Source organism: Triticum dicoccoides, chromosome 7B (genome assembly GCF_002162155.2).
Source record: "Triticum dicoccoides isolate Atlit2015 ecotype Zavitan chromosome 7B, WEW_v2.0, whole genome shotgun sequence".
NCBI lineage: Eukaryota > Viridiplantae > Streptophyta > Magnoliopsida > Poales > Poaceae > Triticum > Triticum dicoccoides.
In genome coordinates this window covers 660393869-660399862 of record NC_041393.1, presented here as the reverse complement: position 1 = coordinate 660399862, position 5994 = coordinate 660393869, and the positions used below count along the sequence as shown (strand labels likewise).

Here is a 5994-nt window from a genome sequence, read left to right as displayed (position 1 = left end):
AAAACTTGCCCAACTCATGATACTTAGGGGCTGTTTGGTTGCCGGCCGAACCTTGCCACGCCAAAGGTACGGTGCGCCACAGCCACCTAGGCTACCGTTTGGTTGCCTCCTAAGGTTAGGCTCGCCACACATGCGCAGTGCTTTTTGTAGTTGATTTCTCGCCACACTCTGTGGCGCTCGTTTTCAATGCCACACTCCGTGGCGCGCCCCAAGTGCGGCTAAAGAAATGTGGCGCCCCTAGTCTCCAACCAAACAGCCTCTTAGTTGGCCAGAGGTCGACATCTATAGGATGCAGTGGGCTGGAAGCATTGACAATTTTGAGCCGGAAGTGTTCAAAACTTGCCCAAACTCATGATAGTTAGTTGCTAGAAATGCACACGCAAGTTGCCCAGAGATCCGCTCCTGAGAGTGTTGGGTTTTATTTCGCCCAAAACTTTAAAATTTGCCCAACGCATGATAGTTAGTTGCTAGAGATGCTGATGTCAGTTGCCCAGATTTTTTTAGCAACAAGTTGATTTAATTTTTACAGAAGTTGGTATTTCCAATAGGATAAATTGACTACATGTAAACAGTACTTGCCTAAATCACCTAACTTTCGTAGATATTTTGTTAATACTGAAGTAGCTTTTCACTTGGTCCACCAAACAAGCAAACCATTTTCAATTATACCATATTCAACACCGTTAGTCGTCTGGTACAAGGCCCGTCTACGCCGTCACCTTCAGCAGCTCCTTGCTCCTTCAGCTTCCACCCCATTGTTTCTATTCCGCTGTTGCGGTAAGAGACAAAGTTGCCTAAATAACAATCACTAGTTGCCTGGTACAAGATGAAAATTGCCTAAAAATGGAGCACAAATGTTACACTAGTAGACCAGGCAATTGGCACACAGAACAAGCAAGTTACACACAAATGTTAGATCACATACATATGTTGGGCATAGGCCTAGGGGATAGGGGGTTGTGTGTCAGGCAAATCACACATGCAGAACATGCAAGTCACACCAAATGCCAAGCATATAGCATACTCAACACTAGAAAATCACATTTGAATGTCCAAGTCACATATCAACACTAGCTGCAGGTAAGCTTTTTTTCTTTTCCCCTTTTCAAACATAAACACGGTTTGTTTGACATTTTGAGTAGGACTTGCTTGAAATTTTAATGCGACTTGCTAGTGTTAAGTATGTGGCTTGCCTATTCTTTCTTAGGTTAACTGGACTTTGCATTCTGGATGTCTGATTTACCTAACACATAACCCTCTCTCCCCTCACAGTTGAAGTTTTTTTAGGCAAATTATTTCTAAGTTTTCCAAACAAACCAACCATAAAAATTGTGTGTTTCATTGTACACAGTGCATTGCAGCTGATGTTGAGCATCCAATACAAGTAATTCGGAACGGAGGGAGTACTTGCCAAGAGATCAGCATCGATGGGATGCAGGGGGGGAGCGTTGACGATTTTGAGCCGGAAGTGTTCAAAACTTTCCCAACTCATGATAGTTAGTTGGCCAGAGGTCGACATCTATAGGATGAAGTGGGCTGGAAGCGTTGACAATTTTGAGCCGGAAGTGTTCAAAACTTGCCCAAACTCATGATAGTTAGTTGCTAGAAATGCACACGCAAGTTGCCCAGAGATTCGCTCCTGAGAGTGTTGGGTTTTATTTCACCCAAAACTTTAAAATTTGCCCAACGCATGATAGTTAGTTGCTAGAGATGTTGATGTCAGTTGCCCAGATTTTTTTAGCAACAAGTTGATTTAGTTTTTACAGAAGTTGGTATTTCCAATAGGATAAATTGACTACATGTAAACAGTACTTGCCTAAATCACCTAACTTTCGTAGATATTTTGTTAATACTGAAGTAGCTTTTCATTTGGTCCACCAAACAAGCAAACCACTTTCAATTATACCATATTCAACACCGTTAGTCGTCTGGTACAAGGCCCGTCTATGCCGTCACCTTCAGCAGCTCCTTGCTCCTTCAGGTTCCACCCCATTGTTGCTATTCCGCTGTTGCGGTAAGAGACAAAGTTGCCTAAATAACAATCACTAGTTGCCTGGTACAAGATGAAAGTTGCCTAAAAAATGGAGCACAAATGTTACACCAGTAGACCAGGCAATTGGCACACAGAACAAGCAAGTTACACACAAATGTTAGATCACATACAAATGTTCGACATAGGCCTAGGGGATAGGAGGTTGTGTGTCAGGCAAGTCAAAAATGCAGAACATGCAAGTCACACCAAATGCCAAGCATATAACATACTCAACACTAGAAAATCACATTTGAATGTCCAAGTCACATATCAACACTAGCTGCAGGTAAGCTTTTTTTCTTTTCCCCTTTTCAAACATCAACATGGTTTGTTTGACATTTTGAGTAGGACTTGCTTGAAATTTTAATGCGACTTGCTAGTGTTAAGTATGTGGCTTGCCTATTCTTTCTTAGGTTAACTGGACTTTGCATTCTGTATGTCTGATTTACCTAACACATAACCCTCTCTCCCCTCACAGTTGAAGTTTTTTTAGGCAAATTATTTCTAAGTTTTCCAAACAAACCAACCATAAAACTTGTGTGTTTCATTGTACACAGTGCATTGCAGCTGATGTTGAGCATCCAATACAAGTAATTCAGAACGGAGGGAGTACTTGCCAAGAGATCAGCATCGATGGGATGCAGGGGGGGGGGAGCGTTGATGATTTTGAGCCGGAAGTGTTCAAAACTTTCCCAACTCATGATAGTTAGTTGGCCAGAGGTCGACATCTATAGGATGAAGTGGGCTGGAAGCGTTGACAATTTTGAGCCGGAAGTGTTCAAAACTTGCCCAAACTCATGATAGTTAGTTGCTATAAATGCACACGCAAGTTGCCCAGAGATTCGCTCCTGAGAGTGTTGGGTTTTATTTCACCCAAAACTTTAAAATTTGCCCAACGCATGATAGTTAGTTGCTAGAGATGTTGATGTCAGTTGCCCAGATTTTTTTAGCAACAAGTTGATTTAGTTTTTACAGAAGTTGGTATTTCCAATAGGATAAATTGACTACATGTAAACAGTACTTGCCTAAATCACCTAACTTTCGTAGATATTTTGTTAATACTGAAGTAGCTTTTCATTTGGTCCACCAAACAAGCAAACCACTTTCAATTATACCATATTCAACACCGTTAGTCGTCTGGTACAAGGCCCGTCTATGCCGTCACCTTCAGCAGCTCCTTGCTCCTTCAGCTTCCACCCCATTGTTGCTATTCCGCTGTTGCGGTAAGAGACAAAGTTGCCTAAATAACAATCACTAGTTGCCTGGTACAAGATGAAAGTTGCCTAAAAAATGGAGCACAAATGTTACACCAGTAGACCAGGCAATTGGCACACAGAACAAGCAAGTTACACACAAATGTTAGATCACATACAAATGTTCGACATTGGCCTAGGGGATAGGAGGTTGTGTGTCAGGCAAGTCAAAAATGCAGAACATGCAAGTCACACCAAATGCCAAGCATATAACATACTCAACACTAGAAAATCACATTTAAATGTCCAAGTCACATATCAACACTAGCTGCAGGTAAGCTTTTTTTCTTTTCCCCTTTTCAAACATCAACATGGTTTGTTTGACATTTTGAGTAGGACTTGCTTGAAATTTTAATGCGACTTGCTAGTGTTAAGTATGTGGCTTGCCTATTCTTTCTTAGGTTAACTGGACTTTGCATTCTGGATGTCTGATTTACCTAACACATAACCCTCTCTCCCCTCACAGTTGAAGTTTTTTTAGGCAAATTATTTCTAAGTTTTCCAAACAAACCAACCATAAAACTTGTGTGTTTCATTGTACACAGTGCATTGCAGCTGATGTTGAGCATGACTTGCTTGAAATTTGAATTTGACTTGCTAGTGTTAAGCATGTGACTTGCCTTGTGTTTAGTAAAACTGTGACATGCCCGTTTCCAAATGTGTGATTTACATGACACAAAACCTCCTTCCCACACCCACTTACTTGAAGTTTGTGTAGGCAAATTATTTCAAGTTTCTCCAAACAACAAACCTATAACTTGTATGTTAGTAATTGGCAAGAAATTGGTTACTCATTGCCAGAGCGCATGAGCACACAGAAGTTGCTTAATGGCAGAACTGGAGTTGCTTAAAACAGCCCACCTAGATGTTGGTACTTTAAAAAAAAATCAACACATCCACTGTACAAAGAAAACTATTCCCTCCATACCTAAATATAAGACCTTTTAGAGATTTCAATACGGACTACAAACGGAGCGAAATGAGTGAATCTACACTCTAAAATATGTAGGAATATCTAAAAGGTCTTATATTAAAATGGAGGGAGTAATAGATACATGAATTGCTTACCCATTTTCCACCCTTTTTTACTTGCTTAAAAATAGTGCCCCAGTAGTTGCCCACATTTCTTTTTCATATCTTTTTAGTTCTAGCACATGAGCACACATGAGTTGCTTGCTCTTAACACTGTTTTTGCTTAAAACAAAGCCAAGTGCTGCTGTTTTTTGTTTTGATTTTCAACACACTTTTTTCTAGTCCAAACGCAACCTAAAGCCACAACAGCAAGTACTTGCAAAAAATAAAAACGAAAAATAGACGGTGTGGTTCATGTCCTGCCAAGAGTTGCTTTGTTATCAATACCTGATTTGCTTACAAAATCCACTACAGTTGCTCACATTTTGGTTTTGTCGTTTCTTTTTCGCAACAGGCCTGATACAAAAAACAATACTAGCTGCACATGGATCTGGGGAAAACAAGGGAGAAGACTTGGAAGAAGGTGCAATCAGATGGTGAAAAAACAAGGTGAGATAATCACACCTCATATCTCTTCTTCCTTTGTGTGAAGATTGGTAGATTCTTTTTTCCATTTTTAACCTCCAATGGGGCAGCCGTTGCAGGGTCCTTCCGATTGTGGAGGAGGAAATGATCCACTATTTGCATGGGGGAGAAGAAGAAGAAGGGCATGAGGGGTAAGCTTCTCTTCTTGCCCCTTGTTCTTAATGACCACATGCTTTCTGTTTTCAGGCACCTCAAAGACATATCGCCAAGTTTACAAGCACACACATAGACACACTTATTCAATTGGACTAAAAACCAGGGGTTAGGCAAGTCCACGTAGACCAGGCAACTTACACACTTATTAAAGTTGCCTACAACACGACAACTTGTCTAACCAAAATGTCACACAAGAGTATCATACAAATCTAGCAAAAAGTGTCTCACAACCATTTTACTAGGATTTTTCACTGTTGTAGGCAACTCTTTCTTGCAGGATTCCTGTTTTTCCTGAACAATTATAACCTTCTTTCTTAGGATTTTTACTATCCCTTGTACTGTTGAATTTGGGTGGAGGAGGGATGGGTTGGATGTACAGGGGTACCTGTAGTACGAAATTGATGATAGTTCCTATTTTTTCTGCAGTTCTTAGTGCCTTGTCATGCCATCAGAGGAGATGGGGCGAGATGGAGCTTTCATCTGGATTGAGATCCGGGAGGAAGAAGACCAGGGAGATGTCAGAGCCATGTGTTGGGTTGGGGGGAAAGATAGTGTGTGGGACTTTTATACGCCCCTGTTTGGAATGGGAGACCTCTCTTTTTTTTGTGCATCACACGGCCAACTGTTGTGGTTTTCCTTTTTGGTTCCTCTTTGAGAAAGTTTTCCTTAAATGGGGTGTGTGCCAGGAAACGCTAGGGAGCACATGGGTGCTCCCTAGTCACGTCCATAATAAAATGTCAGGAGAAAAAAGCAGGCCTACATTGGCCACCTTCCTGATTTATGTATTATGTTGCCTGTGTACCAACAGCCAATGAATGCAAGTGCATGTTCAGAAATCACTAGTTCAGAGGGAGAGTTGCACCATTGTTTGATCTTTCTCACTTGGCGTATGTGTGCATTACCAAACATCTAATCATGTGTATTATGAACAAAAGACAAAAATCTAATGAACAGAACATAGGTACAGCTCCATGTGGTTCAGTTTGCTCTTTCTCT

The 5994-nt window shown here is 41.0% G+C and overlaps 1 long non-coding RNA gene across 1 annotated transcript; it reads left to right on the top strand.

Moving 5' to 3' along the window:
* Positions 1-4452: 4452 nt before the first annotated feature.
* Positions 4453-5785, top strand: LOC119342036. The gene is made up of 3 exons (XR_005165362.1): positions 4453-4806; positions 4893-4973; positions 5425-5785. It is a non-coding gene; the product is annotated as an uncharacterized LOC119342036 (long non-coding RNA).
* The last annotated feature ends 209 nt before the right edge of the window (positions 5786-5994 follow it).